The 23,546-nt window shown below is 36.3% G+C and overlaps 1 long non-coding RNA gene across 6 annotated transcripts in view; it reads right to left on the reverse strand.

The window, feature by feature from the left end:
* Window positions 1-23,546, reverse strand: part of LOC131524548 (uncharacterized) — a 129,216-nt gene that overhangs the window by 98,233 nt on the left and 7,437 nt on the right. For all 6 annotated transcript variants that reach the window (XR_009266999.1, XR_009267002.1, XR_009266998.1 and 3 more), the window contains exon 5: window positions 18,624-18,794. This is a non-coding gene — a long non-coding RNA (uncharacterized LOC131524548). The remainder of the gene's footprint in view (window positions 1-18,623; window positions 18,795-23,546) is intronic.

Below are 23,546 nucleotides of genomic sequence, written 5' to 3' on the forward strand. Positions count from 1 at the left end.
AAACAAACAGACAAATAAGGTTGACAGGGTCAATGAAAAAGCTACTTCTTAAAAGTATAATCTTTGTATTCATCATACCATTCCAAATACCTATTTAATAAGTCTAAAAATGTTACAGAAACTGTTAAGCAGAAAAATGTTCATGTTAAGCAGAAATAAGTAAAAGGTACAATTTGAAAGTATTAAAAAAAAAAAAAAAGTTAAAGAGAAAACAAATCTTGGTGCTAGTCTTGCTTTCTTGCTTTAAAAGGATTAATAGTTAAACATGTAATTAACTCAATTTAAAATGAAGTAATATATATGCATTCATGATATATAATATATAAAATATTTTAATAGTAATATTATTAGTCTTTAAATAAATTAATTTGCTAAGTATATTGTTATTATTATTATTATTGATATTATTATGGTGACACTTTAGTTCGGGGACCAATTCTCACTATTAACTATACCTTTTGCCTCAAACTCCTAAGATGTTGCTAATTATTGGTTAATAGGGTAGGTTTTGAGTTTAGGAAAGGGATATGATCTAAAATATGGTCATGCAGAATAAGGTATTAAGATGTGCTTTATAAGTACTAATTAACATCCAATATACTAGTAATATGCATGCTAATAGTTAATAGTGAGAATTGCTCCTTTAAATGTTACCATTATTATTATTATTATTGCATTCGTTATTTTTAAAAGGGGTCATATGGTGCAATTTCTTGCATTCCTTTCTCTTTGGAGTGTTACAAGCTGTTCGTGCATAGATAAGATCTGTAAAGTCGCAAAGATTAAAGTCTCAAACCCAAAGAGATATTCTTTCTAAAAGTTAAGACTCAACCACGCCTTCCTAAAATGCCTCATTCAAACACGCCCCTACAAATCTACGTCACTGTGTTGGAAGATTTGCATAACACCGCCCAAATGTGCACGCAAAGAAAGAAGGCATAACTTTTATTTTCGCTGTAGTATTGTTGCCGCCACTGCCATGTCGTGAAGACGCTGTGTGTTTCCAAATATGGTAAGGGGCGTAACATTTCCGTCACACACTTGAGGTATTCGGCCAAACACAACAAACTGGATAGCTGGCCAATCAGAGCACACCACGCTTTTCAGAACGATGAGCTTTGTAAAAATCGATGCGTTTCAGAAAGGCGGGGCAGAGAGGAGCAACAATAATGTACGATATTTGGAAAATAATGAGTTTTTGAACCTTAAACTGTGTAAACACATTAAATTACACGAAATACACAAAATAATGTTATTTTTAGCATCATCATATGACCCCTTTAATCTGAAATACCCATCTCATTTTACAAGAGCTGCTATTTAAAAATAAATAAATAACCCTAAATTAAATATCCAGTGTCCTCAGATACATATACAATGAAAAGATGGACCACTTTTCATGTATAATTTTAGATAGTGCTGCAATATGTCTGTACCAAAAGATATAAAAAGCTGAGCATTCATAAAGTGTTTTGTAAGTGGATTTCCTCACGTATGAGTCTGACTGTGATGAGACTAAGAGCAAGATCTGCTGTACAAGGTGATCTCAGTGTCTCATGTACGGGCAGGGCTCTGTTGAGCTCCAGTGCGAGAGGGAATGGGTCGCCTCCAAAGCACTGCAAATTGAGCCCGGCTTGTCTGTCATCACCTCCCAATTAGCTCCCGTTTACTGAGTCTGTTGGAGACAGAGCATGTTGGCAGGTGAGGAGAGGTGTCTGAGAGGTGCCAGTGCCAGCCTCCCAACCCGACTAGGATTGACTTATGACCCTGGCAACTGTATGACCTGTTCACCCCCACTCCACATATAAAGCCATCCCCCCATCCCCCCATCCCCCCGTCCCCCCATCCACCCTTCACCCAAGCTTGTCAAGCCATAGCTAGTAAGAAAAAGAGATAGCCGGGGTAACCTTGAAACCCTGCAAAACGTCACTGCAGTGCTTTCATAGCTCAATGGAAAAGAACAAGGGGGCTAATCTTGTAATCTCAATCATTTGTGACGGCGGTTATTTCTGGGAAGGAACGGCGCTTGGAGGGGATTCGTGCATTCCCTGTGTTCATTTGTCAACACTGTGGATGCATATTATTTATGTGTCATTTCATGTCACTACGTAATCGCATTCAGAGCTTGGCCAAGGGAGTCTCTCCTCCCGTCTGCTTTCAAGGTAATACAGGAATTTCGACATCCATTCATTTAAAAGATAATGATCTCTGGCTTTAGTGACCTTTGAAACTTTTAATACGCTGCTAATAACACGTTTTTACAAGGTTCTAATGCGCTATTAAGCAGTAATGTGGACAACGGCGTCTGGAACCTGATTAAGGCTTAGATAAGCAAACAGACTGGTCCGATTGTCGAATGAGGTCAAGAGAGAGGGAATACAATGCGGGAGCTGGAGTGCATAAATATTGTTCTCGGTATTTTCCATGACCATTTGCAATAGCACCTCTGAACTCAAAGTTGGATCTCTTTAACTTGACCTAGATGTCACATTCTGAAGAATCCTCCTCCAGATGCCTTCAGAAGAAAAAGGTTAGAATAGAAAAAGAAAGCACACTTCTTGCCATATGACAGCAGCGTGCGAAAAACTGACACGCAGAGTTTTCAAATTGGGGCCCGGGGAGCTGAAGCATAAAATAACTTCAATCTCACTGGCTCTCTAAGGAATAGAGCAGAGGTGCGACCAACAACAACACAACAACGGCAAGGCAGGAAGGGGTGAAGGTAGGAGTTATTAGAGGATAAAACACGCCTCTCCATCTCACTCCCTCTCTCTCAGGAACCCCAAGGATGATCAATGGATTTAGTCAGAGGGATATTCAAGCAGAAAATTGCTGCCTTTTTGCTTTTCTTTGAAGTATTTCCAGAACACATACCAAAGCCCCAGTCCACCCAGGGTTGAAAATAACAGCACAAGAGCGGTCTCTAAGAGTAATCCTGAAAAGAGAGAAAAGGCAGGCAGAGGAGGCTGGGGGAAGCTAAATGTTAAAGGAGGTGGGTGAAAGCTAGATTGAAACTTTGCAGGTATAAAATTGAAGGCAGCCAGCTGAACGGCCGCAGTGAAAACAGGGGCTTTATTTTAGTTTTTTCACCAAAGACGTCTCGGGCTGGCTTCACATCTTGCCCAAAAACAAAAACTACATTACGACAAACTACACATTGATCACTTGCAATCTATTGATCACCTCGGAGATCCGAATGAGCGGTAATGGGATGACCAACTACAACATCCCAAGCCACAGATTATCAAAACCAAATTTAGATCCCTTCACTCAACTTCTGTCCTAGCCATTGGTCGTCCCATCTTATTTCTGATATATATCCATCTGCGTCTGTCTATTTGCCTGCTAGAAGACAAATTTGTTCAAGTACAAAAGTACAATCACATACAGCACAATTCAAGTTAATCAAGTCAATAAAATCATAAAATAAATGCAATCAAAAGGGTGCACAATAGATAGTTAAGTGAAAACATGTACATTTAACTACATGGGATTTGAAAATAATAATTTTTGGTTGCTTTGCATTACACAAAAAATTGCTATTCCAAACACATACACATCTATCCACTCTCAGTCCGCATGTTTGTTCATCCAGAGCATGACAGAGCAGTCAATTATCAATAGATTCACAACTGGCCACAGTGTCGCTGTTCAACACTCAATATTATGGAAACTGGTTTAATTTGGTCACATAACGAGGACTACCATGGGACTGAACTTTGTAAGATTATCTAGTTGACTAGACTCTCAGCAGCCCACAATGAGTTCATTAATTGTTGAAAGATGATCATTTAAAAGTTTGCACACACCGCTTTATGAGTGGATGGGAAAGCACTCACTTAAAAAATAAATGGCAGTTTAATGCAGTAAGTGTCCACCAATTAAAATACAGCACTCTTACAACAGAGAGCTGACTTAATGAAGATGCCAAAAATCCTTTAATTGAAGGACACAAAGCCCTTGATGGACAAAAACCAGTCATCTTTAGTCTTATTATTATTTAAAAGTATATTCATTGAATTATATACATTTTAATATTTCAATTTGTAGTGTTAAAATATGCTTTTTTTCAACAAAAAAAAAACTCTACATTTTTAACTTGAAGAATTCACATACGTGTTAAAACGTGTCAAAAGTGCAAGCATAAAATTCCATTTCTATAATGCATTTCCCATTGCCAGCTTACTGCTGATATAAACAATATGCCGCTCAAACGTTTAGTCTGATTTATCGCCATTGTGACGACCAGAAGCTCCATTTTCAGGGGTGAAAGGCTCCCCCATAGCAGCACAGTCGAGTCCTTGTAGTGCTGAAGGTGTTCTAAATTGGGAAAAGCCAAGCAGTGCCAATGTGAGGTTGAAGCTCTGCATTGGCCAGGGAACTCGTGTGCCGCCCCTGGGGGCCGGCATGGCACTGCACATCTGACAGCGGAAGCATGTGGCATGTGCGGGCCGTTATGGATAGAGCTAGGCGATGGGGGACTTCGCTCCGCCGCTCCCTGCCGTGCTCGCTGACGGCCTCATCCGTTTCTCCAGCCCTGCCCTAATAGATCTGCAATGCCTTCCATTCCAATTAAAAGGCCCGGACGCCCTATTTGTCAAAGGACGGAAGGGACAATGAGAGAGGGGTGCTTAGCATTAGTTTTTGGAGTAATTGCCAGCCAAAACGTTGCAAATGGGAGAGAAAGGTTAGTACTGTAAAACTGGACCGTGGGTGATTATTTCTGCCTCTCTCTTTTTTCTTTTTTTTTTTTTTTGTGGTTTGGCTTGGCTAAGCTTTTTTTTATTCGGTGAGCTTGAGCTCATAATGTAATTTCACAGCAGTGCAATCACTGAGGTTTGTAAGTGTTTAATTCTAATTAAAGTGTGAGGAAATAGCTGGAAGACATTTCATCGCAAAATATCTTGCACTCAGAGTGGAAGAGTTCATGTTCCCCACTTGAACTTCTGAGGGAAAATCTGTACAACAGACATACTGCACAGTATCTGAGGAAACTAGTTTCTGTGGGTGACCCTAGTATGAGAGTGCCAATTTAACCATACACACGTAAATGACATTTATCATATGAGTATTAAGTTGAATCTCAGTTTAACCAAAATAATATAACTGCATAAAGAACGCAGAAAAGATGGATGACTACACTAGCATAACTCATGCACATAGGAGAGGAGCAAAGTTTATTACTTTTTTCCTTTTCTTTTTTGTTATGTGTGTTTCTGTTCATGTCGGTGGTGGGGGAATTTCTTTCTATGGTTTAATTCAACAATAACATTTCCGATCAGGGTCTTGGGCATCTCAAGGGCATTCCTGGTGAAATTACTGGGACTCTGCACCATTTATCATAGCCTGACATGTGTCATGTTCCAGACTCCGGTGTGTAGAGGTTACAGCTGAAGACAGCTCCTTCTTTGTTGAGCAGCCATCAAAGACAACATCGCTTATTTATTTAAAAAAAAAAAAAAAAAAAGGCAATGCAAGAGCACTAGAAAAAAAAAAACTGTTTAATCCTCCCAAATAATTAAAACTGTACTGTATAGATAAAATACAACCTCAAAATATTAAAAAATAAACTAAGTAAAATCTACCAACATTCAAGAAGAACAAGCATGTGTTTATAACCCTGTTCAAGTGATGGCAAAACCTTATTTCTGTCATGATTAGAATTCAAGTCTAAATACTTGTGAAGTACAATCTAAATCATTATGCATGTTTTTAATCTGCAAAAAAAAGAAAAAGTTGTGTATGTTATAGGTTTAATTGTTGTGGAGAACCATAGTCTTTTTTGAGTCTCAGTGATTTATTTAAAGGTCATTTTTAAGTGTTATTTTTAACCGCTGTGGTCTATTAAATGGCCATTTGTAGTTGTAGTCTTGGATTATGACTGTTGGCTTGTTTAGTCACAGTAATGAGCACTAGAGAATGTTTCATTGAAAGGTGCTATTGTTGCTAATACACTTACAACACCTCTTGGCATTATTCTTGAATAAGGGAGCACTAAATAATCCCTACCGGCACATAAAATATAACACTATTGTGTGAAGGCATGCCGGTTCAAGAACAGCCTGCCTTGCAATGCATCGATTGCTGTAGTCTCACACTGGCATCAGAAGGGGTTGGTTTAGGGCTCGAGTCAGGCCATCCTAACGCTTCATTTGGAGTTCTGGCATTGTTCCCGCTCTGCAAAGCTTTGCTGATGTTTTTCTTTTGGCGGTTATAAATGATAATAATTAAAGGAAAATATACAATAATTAGTCACACCAGGTTTTTCCATCTGGTAGTACCTGAAAGATGTTATCACTGGTGTCTCAGAGAACAGGACTGATACGGGTTCAATACAAGTTAAGCTCTAGTTATGAAAGCATTGTGGCATAATATTGATTATTATTAATTAATTTTCCTTTAGTTGGTTAAAAAAAGAAAGTTGTGGTTACAGTAATGCACTGAAAATGGAAGAAAACCAGGCCATCGCTTTAGAGGGTTTAAAATTATGAAAAGTAAAGTGTATTTTTATTATAGCACTTCCACTATGTTGTTATTTGTGCTAAAAAGCCATTGGCAATACATTTTCTTGATAAATAAACCTGGTCCTGCATACTGGCCCAACTGTAACTTTTTTTTTTTTTTTTTTTCCAACCAGTCAATATTTTCTGTTGTGATCAACATGCCAACATTAGATTTCTACAAATGATGTTAAAAAAAATCAATAGTCTTTAACTTGCATTAAATCTGGAAAATTCCTTAAAAAAAAAAAAAAAATTATTTATTTATTTATGAGACTGCAGTTTAAGTACAATTACACAATATACTATACTGCTCATATACTCTATAAAAACATATTTTCTAGAATGTATTTTTTATTTATTTATTGATGAGACTGCAGTTTAACAACTTAAGTACAATTACACAATATAGTGTACTTCTCATATACTCTATGATATACAATTATAATAAATGTGGGTTTTTTTTTCTTTAATTTATTTTTTATTTTTTATTTTACACTGGTCTGCAAATGATCAGAATAGGAAATTATAATTAATAGTATAGTTTCTAAAATATATTCAGTATGTTTTCAGGCTGTGCTTCAGCACTCAGGTGGTGGCAGCTCAAAACATACTAGTCACAACAGGTGAGTAAATCATTACTTTTGTCAATGGTGTCCAAGTGATCTTGATTGATCTGAGATGTCTTATGTTGTGACCAGTCACTTTCTTCATAGGATTAATGAGACCCCTCCAGTCTGTTCAATACACGTGTCAATTAGAGACTTACAATGGTGTTACAGTAGCCCTCTACAACACATTCTGATCATCTGCAATCAGTCATACAGGCATACATTCAATATTAGTTTATGTAATATCAATATCAAGGGAGACAAAACAGACAGTGACACTACATTTGTTATTTATTAAATATTTTCATTGTGTACTAACTATACTGAATTCTTTATCAATTTTTGGTACAGGTGTCAGCGGAACACATGCATCTAAAAAGCACTGCCATCACTAATAGTCTGTAAGAAAATCAAAATCCATAAGTAACGAGCACATTACAGCTTTCCACTCGTAAAATGGCTCCTTCTCCGAGTACTAAGTGATTTTACACTGGCCCACCTTCAAGAAATGAATGTGATATGTCATTGTTTAGGAAGTGCATCAGTAATTGCTGACATAGTGAAATGTAAAATACTGCCAGGAATTAGTGTGGGGGAGTTAGGAGACATATAAAATTTATTAATTTCACCAGCGCATTATTTATAACTTAATATGATATAGTGGTGTATTTTAGAATAGCACTGTATATGCACATTTTGGAGACACAAAAAGACAAATGACTAATTATGCATAAAAAAGGGCCTTTTGGTGATGGAGGCATGTAACTTCTTATAAATGACTGAACGTGGTTTTAAACATTGTTTGGAGCATTGCCATGGTGACCAAAGCTTGTCTAATATCTTTCTCTACGAACAGCTCATTACACGACACAACAACCCTTTTTCAAAGTGCTGAGTGCCAGATTAATATATATTAGGAATTGGTGAGGCAGCCCTCATTGTGCTAAGAAGAATGGAGGAAACTTCTCCCGGGCATTTACATGTGCATTCAAATTGGCTGTCATTACAGAGAGTAACAGCTTAACAAATGCTATACATCAGATCCTCACTTTCTGACACAGACACAACTTGTAATCATGCATTTTGTCAAGCAGCCTTTCTTCAGGAAAATTAATTAATAAAATAAATAAATAAAACATGATACAAAACAAAAAAATGTCAACCTAAGTGGATCCAGGTGGCTTTGATTTTGCATGAAAAAAAAAAAGTTTAAAATGAACATGCCATCAATGGTATTAATGCCCTAATCCTACACATAGCAGAGGCGCAGAGAATTTAAAGTGTATGTGTGTGTTGGAGAGCTGTGTGTCCAGCAATGCCTGTTCATGATTGAAAGATTGCTTGGGCTCAGGCTTAGGGGGGATTTAAGCTTCTTGAGATCCGTTCTTAAATTGCTGGCAGTTTCTCTTTGTATATCTCTTTTTCCTTTTCTTCTTCTCTATCTGAAGCTTATATGTACTTTAATCTCAAGTACAAGAAGTGGCTTTGGTAAGAAAACAGACGCTTCACAAAAGAATGACTCAAAGAGAAACTAAAAAAGAACAGTGTCAGCTTTGGCAAAGACATGACTGTAAATCTACCACAACAATAGTTGTTTTGATTTTAATAGTTTTGTTTAATTTATGTTTAATTCCCAATAGTTTTGTTTTCCGTTTTGGTATGACAGTTACAAAAAAAATTTTATGGCCTGTAATATAAGCCCTAAATTATATATTAATATAGGAAGATACAATGTATATATATATATATATATATATATACACACACACACACTTTTCATGAAAAAAATTCCTTAAATTTCATTATTGTTGCTATTAAATATACTTTTTTATTTCTAAAATATAAATATCTTCAGGGTTTCATGTAAGCGTGTCAAAAACTGCATCATCTAATGTCCTGTAATGCACCATTCTTAAAATCTCTTCACACAACTTCACAGATCATGGGTTTCCTTCTCTAAATAGCGGTTGTGTTATATTAGCAGTGCCATGTGTCTTCAGTGCCCTCTGCAGCCAGAAAAGGTGAGTGCATGGTTGCACTAAAAAGATATTATTATCCTTGATATTGCTAAATAAAACACTGACTTGCTTTGTCTTCATGCTAAAACATGGATGAAAATTCTAAATTTTGAATTAAAAAGTGTACATTTAAGGTCAAGCCTCTGTAATGTTAGGATAAATATCTGAGACTACATTTAAAAAGCACTGTTCTGCGTATATTGTGGTCATCTTCTGTTTTAGTAGAACTAAGGAGACAACGATGGGTTCTGCTTGCTGTTCACCTCTCGCTGCCCCCTCCTTTTCCGCTGGACCATCTAACATCATAATATCAGCTGTAAACCCACTGACCTGAGCCCTCTGACAGGTGATTCCATATATTTCACAAGCTTGTTCGTAACTCCTCTGAGCAAACCCCATCAGATCCTCAAGCCTGTGTTTTTTATATTTCTTTAGTGCGTGATCTGATCTACTGTATTCTTGTAACGGCCTTGACCTTCACCTACGATTCTCCTTAAGTTACTGTGTAATGCCATTGAAAGACTTGATAATGACAGTGTAAACAACTGTGCTGCACTGACATGAGGTCATAGATAACTTAACCCTACCATCTGACACCACGGCTTCACAAATTTACTGATTCTGCAGACTCTCAAAATCATAGGTGGAATGAGGCATTACATTTAGTGTACACAATTTTAAACAAATGTTTAAAGAATTAATTTAATGACAAATAAAATAAAAAAAAAAAAAAAAGCCAAGCACAGAGCCTGCTGACCAGCACATAATGAACACGAAGAGGTCTGTTTGTTGTGAAAGACTCTAATATGGTGGAAAAAAAACTTTGTGAAATGTGGGCTTGAGAAAAGGTCAAAGAGGTCATTTTCACCGGATTCCCACCTCTCCTCTGGCACATCACTCAAAACAGATTGGGATGCCAATCATGCACACAGCTGGCGTCATTGTCCTACTGCAGGGAGACATATCTCTCTTCCACACTCACGCACACACTTCTCCGCTCAAGTTGCCATAGTAACTAATATCTAAGTCTGCTTTTACTCCTGTCCTGTCATTATATGAGCTATCACTTGTTGAGTTTGCCGATTGTTTGACTTCGGCAAACACTAAGCAATAGTGTTGTTATCACATTTATTCAGCTCACTGATACTGACAGAGAATTACATAGTGAATGCTGAAAATGTAGCAATTGCTATGTAATGTAAGACTATAATGTTTGATAAAGTTAAAAGAACTATAGATAGTAGAATGACAGAACAATAGACAGAATGTTGATAGAACTACATAACGTTAGATAGATAGATAGATAGATAGATAGATAGATAGATAGATAGATAGATAGATAGATAGATAGATAGATAGATAGATAGATAGATAGATAGATAGATAGATAGAACAACTGAGTGATAGAACGCTCGATAGAACTATCAATAAATAGATGGAGGGATAGACAGAAGGACAGAGAATGATAGAATGATAGAACGATAGATAGATAGATAGATAGATAGTTAGATAGATAGATAGATAGATAGATAGATAGATAGATAGATAGATAGATAGATAGATAGATAGATAGATAGATAGATAGATAGATAGATAGATAGATAGAACAACTGAGTGATAGAACGCTCGATAGAACTATCAATAAATAGATGGAGGGATAGACAGAAGGACAGAGAATGATAGAATGATAGAACGATAGATAGATAGATAGATAGATAGATAGATAGATAGATAGATAGATAGATAGATAGATAGATAGATAGATAGATAGATAGATAGATAGATAGATAGATAGATAGATAGATAGATAGATAGATAGAACAACTGAGTGATAGAACGCCGATAGAACTATCAATAAATAGATGGATAGAGGGATAGACAGAAGGACAGAGAATGATAGAACGATAGAACGATAGATAGATAGATAGATAGATAGATAGATAGATAGATAGATAGATAGATAGATAGATAGATAGATAGATAGATAGATAGATAGATAGATAGATAGATAGATAGATAGATAGATAGATAGATAGATAGATAGAACAACTGAGTGATAGAATGTTCGATAGAACTATCAATAAATAGATGGATAGAGGGATAGACAGAACAACAGAGAACGACAGAACGATAGAATGACAGAATAATAGAACGATATAACGATAGATAGAGTTTTCTGGCTCTTCAAGAGGTGGTAGAGGGAAGGGAGACATAGAGTACAAAGTAGCATCAGATCAGATGAAGCAGATATTGTCACTTTTAATGACATCATAGATTACCCCAGAGCTTAGTCCAGTTCTCTCTTTCACTGGGTTTCAGAGGCTAGGCCAAAAGCAAGAGGCTCAACTACAGAGTCCCCACAGAGCCTCCACTCTTCAAAAACTCCTGCATGAAAAGTCTTTCAATGCAATGGCCTTCACTATATCCTTTGCCTTTTGCTCTGGTTCTTTTCCCACGCGCCAGACACCATTCTCCCAACGGAAGACTCCGGTCCTCTCTCTTCCCAGAAGCCTGCATACCAGTGCTAATGACATTACTGAGCGATCAGCCCAGAGTGGAGGTTGCTGATGTGTCATTAATAGGAATTTCCCCATCTATTATACCTGCTCCATTAGGCACAATTTTGCATACATCTACTCCTCCTATTCAAACCTGCCTGATAACACTGATACTGATGTCATCCTTTGTTACGTGCCACTATTCACCCAGCGTCCGTTTTCTGGGATCTATCCTTGAGGCATTGGTGTATTCATTTCCTTTAGACATGGTAATGCAAGACTGAACATTCTGTGTGGAAAAAAATTAATCCATTAAAAAAAGCTTGATTCTCTGAGACAATAATGCATGGCACAACCAGATGAATATACTGCAGCTTCTTCTTTAGTCCGATACAAAGACAATTTTCCATGTGGAAATAAACCTAGCTCACTTCCGCTGGTATCTGACAGGCGCTGCCAGTGTCCCTGTTCCCCTGCAGGGCCCACAGCTACCCAAGCAAAACAAGCCCCACTAATCTGAGAGAGCCTTGACCTCTGTTCATGATCTTTGTCACTGACAACTCCAGGACGTGGTTATTACAGACATTGATTGTAATTGGTTCTTCTGGTATGTGTGCTGATTATTCTTTTGCCAGGCAGCTGAGTCCCTGGAGCCATGTCAAGTCATCTGAGCCCTTGGTACAGTGTACACATTCCACCTACACACCGCCTTCCGCTCATCGCCATCTTGCCTCGATCCAGCTTATCTAAGTTCAGCAAGTCAGGTGGAAATAACCTGGGCACAGGCGCGGTGCATGTGTCTTAAACTTTGCACGTAAATCACCGAGGACAGCCCACCCTCAGAGCTGCATTTCCTGTGAGAGTTCCCACCGTTTTCAGTCTAATATCCTGTCCCTGACCATCGGATCACAGCAGAAGGGGAGTGCTGGAGAGGTGTGAGATCGCTTAGCCAAAGTAAGTGTGGTTACAGTTCAAATAAAAGACAACAACGTGACAAGGACAATATTGGGGAATGAATGAATGAATGAATAAATAAATAACACAGAATTTTAACTAATAAAACAATAATAAATAAATTCTGAAAATGAATTTTGAAGGACCATATGACACTGGAACCTAGAGTAATGGCTGCTGAAAATTACATTTTGCCATCAAGGAATAAAGTATTTAAATTATATTCAAACAGAAAATCGTTCCTTGGGATTTTAATAGTATTTCACAACAGCATTGCATTTACTTTTAATATTATACTTTTAATTGTCTCGAAATAAATGCAGCCTTGTTGAGCTTAAAACACACACACACACATATACATATATATATATATATATATATATATATATATATACACTACGGGGCCGTTGAATGCTTGAATCTGATTGGCTGACGAACTTTCTGAGGTGTGCAATTATTTTCAGGGAAACGCACGGCGAACGTAGTTCCAGGCAGCTCTTGGCCGCATTACATGACCATATCACTTCGCCAAATGATTTCTGTTATTTCAAAGGTCTTACAACAGCAAAATAACCAAAAACCACAAGGACACTGGCCAAATAAATAAATATAATAAACAATATGATAAAAACGACAGATCATGTCCATGTTTTTGCCACAAAATTACGCTTTATTATGTACAGAAAGCCCATACTCTATCTCTCCCGCTCTCTCTCCCTCACAGACCGCACATACATAACAGTTACAGTTTGCACACACACTAACATACATCGCGCTAATGTTGTTAGCGCTACTCTGACGATTTTATCAGTAAACAACTTAAAAACTACATGATTTCTCACAAGCGAAGTAACAACAATGGCACTGTTCGTGAACAAAAGGAACTAAGTTTCACTATAACTAGAGACATTGCTGCCGAACACTATTGAGAGATGCACAGAGGTAATCTCTCTCTCTCTCTCTCTTTTCTAATTTTTCTAATAATCCAACGGCACGTCGTCAATTATTCCTTACATATATATATTATATGTAATTTATCTTGTGTTGTATATAAAAAAATAAAAATAAAACCACTGGACCCCATCAACTTTCATTGTATTGTCAATTTGTTATATATATATATATATATATATATATATATATATATATATATATATTTTTTTTTTTTTTTTTTTTTATTATATGTCATTTTAAAGCCAATAAGGTTCAAAGAAAAAAGGTTATACAGGCTCAGAACGATTTTTGGGGTTAACTATCCCTGTAAGAATTTACTGTCCTGAGCAAGAACAGTTGATTGTTTTTGGTCTTGGAAGCGGGGCTTAGAGATCTAATCGGGGAGAAACTAATGGAGGAGCCTGCTGACAGGTACTGATGGAGATTTAGTCGGTTCCAGCAGTATTAGTTGGCTCTATTGAGAAAAAAATGTAAAGAGGGTGTATAGGTATTAGAAGTAAAGTGTAGGGTTTAAGGCTCGTTACATTTGACTACATCCATCCTCGTGGCCAGAGGCTGATCTAATCATGCCCTCCATCCTACCCCCTCAACTTACCCTTCAAACAACCCTTGCCCTATCCTGTTCAGCTGTCCCAAGGGTTAATTCCTTGTCCTGGAGCTAAAACAACAGGATCACAGCCATGGTGCTAATACTCAATAGACACTGACCTACTTTGCAGGATTTGTGTTGGGGGAAAATCCCTGATCCACTGCCCTAATGCCAGCGATGAAAGTGATCTAATGGTCCTAACTGCTCTGTTTAATCTGAAATCATGCTCATGTTATTAATTTCCCATTATGGGAATGCGGCTCTGCCGATGGGATTAAAAGAGTCGTGCTCTCTCTCTCTCTTATTTTCTCCATTCCGATGACCTCCGCGTGCAAACGTGCATGCTTGAACCATCTGGCTGTGCAAGAGCTCACATCCCCTATTTGTTTGTTTGAGCATGTGCTTAGCATTTGCTTCTACTGATCTCTCATGACTTTTCCTCATGATTTTGACTTTGACACCATTCGCCTACAGTTCAACCTACGTTTAATTCAACAGTTGTTATGTAATATTCACCTGGATTGTATCGATTGTACAATCCGATTGTTATATAATATTCTCCTTTCTTTTGCAAAAAATAAAAAATAAAAATCAGGGTCTCATTGATCAAAACTATCTGCATTATTATTTTCCTTTGACAGATTGAATAAAATATTAGCACCACAGATGCACTACTCTGCATGTTATACTCAAATATCTAACTGTCTCATAACAGCAAGAGCAACTAATAACAAATATGTTAACTGCAGCGGATTTAAATTCAGTTTAAACAGCCCCATCTCCGTTTTCCAGTTCATTTCATTACCACCAGGGGGCACTTGTTTCCCCAAACTAGAGTTTAAAAATACAAAAGACATTCATCTTCGCCTGAACTTAGCAATGTGACTCATTTGTGCAATAAACACTTTACACTAAACTGTCCGTATGATACATTAAAATAACTACAATGTTTAAAGCAATTACAGACTTACAATACAATATAACAGATACTAAAAATGACCAAAGTGCACTTATTACTCAAAATGAATCAAGATACACTACAACATATTTTATTTTTCCTTGTTTAGATGTGAAAATCACAAACTATTAACACCTGACAGCAATCACCTTTATATTTGTAAGTTAAGGCTAAAGATAAATATCACAAATCATTTAAAAGAAGGAATAAACAGATGACAACACTCAAGCCATCAAAATTTGTTTTGGGAATGAGAAAAGAAGAAACCTGACTTAGAGCAGTATGCTGTTTCTTCATCAACAGATGCCACAATCCGCGCTGCCAGCATGAACATCCACGCCAGCCTCTCTCACTCTCTCTCTCTCTCCCTGTTAGTACATGTTTTCCTATCAATCCATCAGAGTAATTTTGTATATGAAAGGCGAGAATTCAAATGGCTGAATAAGCAAAAAAAGAAAAAAAATCCTTATGAACAAGACTCTTTGAGTGCGTATCTAATAATGCCAAGCTGACATGCAATACATCATATTACCCATTAGCAGTTACCGGGTAAAAGAGGAAACAAAAATCTGCAGGCTGTTGACAGATCAAAAGACCCATTTGCATCGCCTCGTGGTCTTTTCCATTCAATTTTACCATCACAGTAACAAATACTTCATAATGCTGTGCACGGGGAAAAAACAAATCACTATACAAGCTCAGTTTTCCACCTGTGGCTTATTGGTTGATGTAGCTGCATCATGTCGTGGCAAACAGATTATATATATATATACCATATGGTATACAGCTAAAGTGACAATAAAAATATTAACCGATAGTAAAAGTTAAAGTTCACCCAAAACTGAAAATTCTGTCATCATATACTCACTTTCAGGACAATCTGATTTTTATTTTATTTTTTTCTTCTGTAGGAAATATAACTAATAATAGAAATATAGAAAAATAATATAAATAATAGAATCAAAACTTAAATTTGAAAATGTTATGAAGTTTAAGCAGTCTTCGAACTAGAAATGGGAAAATCGAAACTCGCAGTTAATTCAATGTGTTACTTACTAATTATTTGTAAATATTTGTGAAATTAACTTGCAATTTCTATGGACGCTTATGCACCAGGACAATAAATAAATAAACAAACAAACAAATAAATAGATCATTGTGACTTTATATCACAATATGGACTTTTTCCCCTCATAATTCTGAGTTTTTATCTCACAATTCTGCCTTTTTTCTAAGAATTTTGAGATTTAAACTCAGAACTGCAAGATATAAAAATTGAGATACATTTAAAAAAGTCAGAATTGTGAGAATTGCAGAATATGTTCATTTAGAAAAGTCAGAATGAGAGATAACTGAGATTTTTTTTTTTTAAATTTAAAAAAAAGTGTAATACCTTATTCATTTTTAATTCCATGGAAGAAAAAAAAACTGTAAACTCAGAATTCATGGAAAAAAATTGTCAGAAATGCTATTTAAATTTTAAATTATGAGTTGCAATTACTTTTTTTATTTTTAATCCCGTGGTGGAAACAGGCTTCTGAGTGAAAATTGTTTCTACACCAAACACTTTCTCAGTATTTTATTAAAAATGGGAGAAGTAAATAATGACAAAACTTTAATTTTTGCTATGCACTACTGAATATGAGCACCAAATAAAGTGCTATGGCCCACAGATGACCTGTTGCGTCAAACTGAATCAGTGTAGTAATGAGCAAGGGTCCTAGTCATTCCCAAATGAGTCATGACTTAGCAGGACCATAAGACAAAAAGAAAGAGGGCATCTGTCTCTAAGAGTTCAAAGACAGCCGGAGCAGAGCTGAGGATTCAAAACACTGCACAGTGTTTCAGACTGTATCTTAATGCAATCCTTGCCAAAGTACACGCAATCCTCACCGACGCCTGTTTTGATACGTTCAAACATCATCTAATTGCTTTATTAGATCAATTCATTCCATACCTCCTCGAAAAGCTGTGGGAATTCTCCAAATACCCCATACAAACAAAATAGAGCATCCTTTTGCATAGAACATGACCAGGTTCAAAAGTTCAAGCCAGTCGCATCGGTGACTGTCAGAAAGAGCTCTGTGATCAGGCAACTGTACACGCACTGTTAAAGATTCATAAAACCACAACTGCGCAAAATGTACGCACGAGGATGACAAGTTTATGCAAATTCAAAGTGCAAACACTGTGGTGTGGAAGACTGTTCCGGTGCAAATATGGCTTTTAGAGACGAGCAGCCCTGCCGTTCAGGTTAAGGTGGTCCTAAAAAGACCCCTCTAGCGCAAGTTACTCCAAGGACCTATATTTAAACCTTGTACTTTTAGGTTCAAAGAGCAATGCCCTTAGAAACTTGGCACCATGAATTATTTGCGAGGGAAAAGGCATGATGCATCTTTTAACATGTGCAGTCACTTCAGAGTGCAAAGCCTACAAATGTCATGTCCTCTTAAGATCAAAAGTAATTGGTCAGGCTGCACAACAAGACACAGGGGTAACAAGGCAGTTTACTAGTGTAACAGACTCAAATGACATAGTGTGAGCGCAGCAATGAGCTAATAGACCTACTACAAGAGAGGAGACGGGCAGAACTGCCAGCTTTTTCATTGCTATTTTCTCTATTTTTATATGTACATGTTATATATTTCATGATGTTTTTATTCAGGTCTAACATCAGTGAATGTGCTGTAAAAATGTGTTGTTTAGAGAAAACGAAGTCAAAAATTTATGTCAAAGCCAGTAAGTTACCACTGCATAAAACCAAGTAAATTATATATCTAAATATTATCCACAAATTATTAAATGAGCAGTTTACCCAAAAATGGTAGCTGTGGGGTAAAATGTGCCAGATGATTTTGTGTAAGCTGTGTTAGTAATAGTGTTAGCAAAACGATGATAGATAGATAGATAGATAGATAGATAGATAGATAGATAGATAGATAGATAGATAGATAGATAGATAGATAGATAGATAGATAGATAGATAGATAGATAGATAGTACACAAATATATACATATATTTCGAATGGAATTGTGCATTGTCTTGTTTGTCTTATTTATGTTCATTTATGTTTAAATATTGCTAAATCATTCAAATTTCCTCTTAAAAAGGGTAGCTTTTTTGGAGAAGACATATTTATGTGATCCTATATCATTATTTTTTTTCTTCCTTATTTCGGCTGATGTCAGACATGCTCATATAATTAGACATATTCGTGTAACCTCTTTCTCATTTCTCCTTGCCAAAATAGTAGAGGCACAGCTTATGCCACTGTGTTTGAAAAGAAACTGCAATACACACACAATGATCTGAAGAGAGACAGAGAAAGAGATGGAGAGGGAGAGAAAGGAGGGAAACAGAAATACAGATGGTTCTTGAGGTGTTGGCAGTTGTGTAAGTCAGTGTTCTGGGTCAGGTCAGAGAGGATCTGGAGACCGCAGAGCAGGAGATGTGGATTGGGTCAGTGAGCAAGACTGTCTGGTAAGAGGAAAGAAAAGGAGGGGTTTGGGAGGGGGGTTTGTCAGTGATGTCTTTCTGTACCCTGGAAGGAGGTTAGCTGCAGAGGAGCAGGTGTTGCCCTCTCAGTGTCCGTAGCCAGCAGTGCTTCAGCACTTCAGCACCGCCCCGAGAACCCAACTGTCATCTCTGATGAACCGGCGTCTCCACGCTCCACACGCTTCTCACTCGGTTCCACAACTCAGTCCAGCGTAACTATATAGAAAGAACATCATAGATTTAACATAATAGTAGTTGTTAAAACCACACAGAACCTACAAATTTTCATAAATTCTACACTGATTGAGGGCAAATCTGTTCAAATGTGGTACAACTTCAAAGATCAAGTGTGAAGGTATAATTTGCATATGTAACTAATAGCACCAAACAGAACAGCACAAGTAATGGCAAGATCAAATTTGAACCAGTGGTTGAGCCAATGTTGTTAGATCCAGCCCCGCAAATGGCTTGAAATTCAGTTTCAAATCCACTGGAAATCAGCCACATCAACTTTGAATGTTAAAAGCTGAGCTAAGAAATAGTTCAGTTTGACATTTTATTAAGATAGCATTTACTCACCCAGAGTATCTCTTGTATACTATACAACACAATGGACTTTCAAATTGTGTGGAAATCATCCTGTAGGCACTATGTGGGGATAATTATGGCTTAAAGGGATAGTTCACCCAAAAATAAAAATTCTTTCATTAATTAATCACGGTCATGTCGTTCCAAACCTGTAAGACCTTCATTCATCTTCGAAACACAAATTAAGATATTTTTGATGAAATCCGAGAGCTCTCTGACCCTGCATAGACAGCAATGCAACTGGCACGCTCAAGGCCCAGGAAGGTAGTAAAGACATTGTTAAAATAGTCCATGTGACATCAGTGGTTCAACCGTAATTATATGAAGATATGAGAATACCGTTTTGTGCGCAAAGAAAGCAAAAATAATCACTTTATCCAACGATTTCATCTCTTCCGGGTCAGTCTCCACCACCATTCACAAGAGTACCTCAAGAAGTATTCTCATGGCTTTATAACATTACGGTTGAACCATGATGTCACATAGACTATTTTAACAGTGTCTTTACTACCTTTCTGGGCCATAAACGTATCAGTTGTATTGCTGTCTATGCAGGGTCGGAAAGCTCTCGGATGTCATCAAAAATATCTTAATTTGTGTTCCAAAGATGAAAGAAGGTCTCACAGGTTTGGAACGACATGAGAGCTAGTAATTAATGATAGAATTTCGATTTTTGGATGAATTAACCATTTAAATAGCCATGTTTGGAATACATAACCTGTCGATATCATGTGATAAAACTAGCAAAAATGTGCATGTCATGAACATATTTAAGGATGGGGGGTAGACTGACTTTTTAAAAACACTTTTTAACCCTCAATAATAAGTAAAGCTTACAAAAATACAATACCGTATTGACCCGAATATAAGACAATGTTTTTTTTCTTGGAAATACATCTGAAAAAACGCGGTCGTCTTATATTCGGGGTCTAGACCATAGACTGTAAAAAAAGACTTTGACATGTCAGTAATACACCCACAACAATAGGTGGCACCAAAAACGCATAAAACGAGTGTGCCATGAAATATGTAATGTATGTGTGTTGTAAAGATCGCAAGTGAGAACAAAAGAAAAAGAAAAGCTTACAGCGGCATGAGTCGTGACTGTCATGTTAGCCTGATGGAAACAAACTTCCTCTGTAAGTGATTTTAAAACATAAGACAGTACCCAGATTTGAAGACTACAATAAGATTTCACTTCTACTGTTAATAAAATTTTGGTAGGCTACTATGAGATGGATAACCTAAATGTTATATAATTCAGATGGGCTACCTGTTATTTCAATGGTATATCAAAAAGTGTATTTTTTCAATGTCATTGTTGGTACATTTTACCAGTATTTACCATACTTTCAAAACAAAAATTAAAATAGGAAAAATATGTAATTTAAAAATAATTTAAGAAAAAAGTGTTTTACAGAGAGAAAAAAAAAAAACGAGATTTGGTTTTCAAAAAGCCTTTTTCAGAAAGGTACATCTGGAAAAAGAGGGGTCGTCTTATAATCAGGGTCGTCTTATATTTCGGGACAATACGGTATTAAGTACACTGATTCAATGGACATGATGCTGCTGACTGTTATAATATCCTCATATTATGTAAGTGTACAATAATCAGAAAGAAAAACAAAATAATCCTCCAATAATTAAGACAAGAAAGTTGCAGAAAGATGTGTACCTAAGTGCCGCCACCATTACATTCAGGGTGAAATGGGGTTATTTTGTTTAATGTCCTATTCTGACCGCATCCATTATAGCGATAAAATGGAGCAGTGTCTTCTGACGTAAAACTCAGAGCAGAGGGAGCAAAAATAGTATGACTGAGGTCAGGCATCTCCAGTCACAGACACATTAAGCAATGTGGGGCAAGCTGTGCTGAGAAACATTCTGCCTTCTCAAAGATTAGTGTAAAAGAAAATAACAATATTTTGCTTATTCCGTGTAAACAAAAGCTAGGGCACATGAGGATGGTGTTGTCATGCAAGGCAATATGCAAAGAACACCCAGAAACTTCTATGTTCACCAATTAGAGACGTGTATGTCAGTAAGAAACGGGTAATGTGCATTGTTTTCTGTTTGTTAATTGTTTGTGTAAAGAATATTAAATGATAAGCACACCTTCTGTGTCTGTGTGTGTGTGTGTGCACGTGCAAGGCAGGAGCAGGGCAGCTGTCAGGCTCTCGTCAGCACAGAAGTGGGTTACAGGAGCTTACATGACCCAGACATGCGAGTCACCCCCAGGGTCAGGGGCCAGTCAGGCATGGCAAGCCAGCACCAACCCCATTCCGCCAATCCACGGAAAGGATTTGTAGAGGGGCCTAAAGGGCCCCAAAGGGCCAGTATAACACATCTTAAGATACACACACAAATGGCGAGAACCATTCCTTATCACACTGTACTGTAAAAAGGCTGCTCACACTAAGGGGCTGTCAAGATATCAGATTTTCACTACATGATTATCGTGGCCAGAAGATTTCACAATAATAATACTATTGCAATATATAGAAACTTTGAAAATAAATAGCGCTATCAATCAAATTCATCTTTGTTTATTTTGAGTTGAATTACCCTCAAATTCTGTGTATCATACTTAAAATATGAATGCAAGGGAAAACTTATAATCAACATGGAATCAAAACTGACTCTGTTAATGTACATTCATGAAAAAAAAAAACAACTTTATAATCCTTATGCTAAAAGACAATCCCCGAACAGTTTCAACCACAGCTCTCCAACAACCTGTCTTCTATACTATAAGTCCTGTATCATGTAACCAGCTGCAAAGCAAACCCTGAGATCGCGGGGAACTGCGTTCTCATCTGTTTTTGGCCCAAAACCCTGTAAGTACTGTAGTAGGCCTAGTGACTTTAATTTTTGCACTTTGAAAAATTAGGAATATTGCAACTCAAAGCAAGTAAAGTCAATGTTTAAAGCATTTCACTCCCCAAAGCTTTCACATACTTTTAACTTTTTTCTTTCTTTCTTTTCTTTTATATGCTGGATTCTCTGACTATAATAATAATATTAATCATCATTATCACCATCATCATCATCATCATCATTATCATCAACATACAAGAAATACAAATTATTATATTGAGTATCAAGGTATCATGCCAAAACAAATTTCCCCATAACCTGGCTCCATTCTGGCGTGTAAGCTTATTTTCACAATTCAAATTCAAGTCACACTTTACTTTATTATATATATTAATAATATATATATTTGGGATCAGTAAGTTTTTCAATGTTTTTTAAAGACATTTCTTATGCTCATCAAGGCTTCATTTATTTGATCAAAAATACTGGGGGGAAAATTGTAATTTTATGAAATATAATTGCAATTTAAAATAACAGTTTTTTATTTTTTATTTTTTATATATACTTTAAAATATAATTCATTCCTGTGAAGCAAAGCTGAATTTTCAGGATCATTACTCCAGTCTTCAAGTGTTGCATGATCCTTCAGAAATCATTCTAATATGCTGATTTATAATCAGTTTTGGAAACAGTCATGCTGCTTAATATTTTTTTAGAACCTGTTATACTTTTTCAGGATTCTTTGATAAATAAAAAGTTAAAAACAACAGTGTTTATTCAAAATATAAATTTAAAAAAGTTTGGGGTCAGAAAATGTTTTATCTTTTTTTAAAGAAAATAATAATTTTATTCAGCAAGGATGTGTTAAATGGATAAAAAGTGATAGTAAAGACTTAAAGTGATCGAAAATATTTATTTTTAAACTTTTTATTCATCAAAAGAATCCAAGAAAAAAGTATCACAGGTTCCAAAAAAAATATTAAGCAGCACAACAGTTTCAACACTGATAATAAATCAGCATATAATGATTTCTGAAGCATCATGTGACACTGAAGACTGGAGTAATGGCTGATGAAAATTTGGTGCTGCATCACAGAAATAAATTATGTTTGAAAGTAGGCTATATTAAAATAGGAACCCAATATTAGAAATTGCAATAATATTTCACAATATTATTATTATTATTATTTTTCTGTATTTTTGATCAAATAGATACAGCCTTGAAGAGACTCCATTAAAAAAACATTAAAAACCTTACTGATCCCAAACTTTTGAATGGCAGTGTATTTATATATATATATATATATATATATATATATATATATATATATAAATTCAATAAATATCCACATTATGGAACTACAATGGGCTTTGAACAGCATTTACTTTTAACTTTGAACAAGACTTTGTTTTCAATCTATGTGCAAGTTATTATTTATTTTTAGCAAAATGGTTAAATATATTTCCGGTTTAGTAAAAATTAACTGCAGTTCACTTACAAATTTGGTCATGGGAGGTCATGAGACATCTGACAACTGCGCTCTCCTGAAACGAGAACTTTCC

Source organism: Onychostoma macrolepis, chromosome 18, assembly GCF_012432095.1.
Source record: "Onychostoma macrolepis isolate SWU-2019 chromosome 18, ASM1243209v1, whole genome shotgun sequence".
Classification (NCBI taxonomy): Eukaryota; Metazoa; Chordata; class Actinopteri; order Cypriniformes; family Cyprinidae; genus Onychostoma; species Onychostoma macrolepis.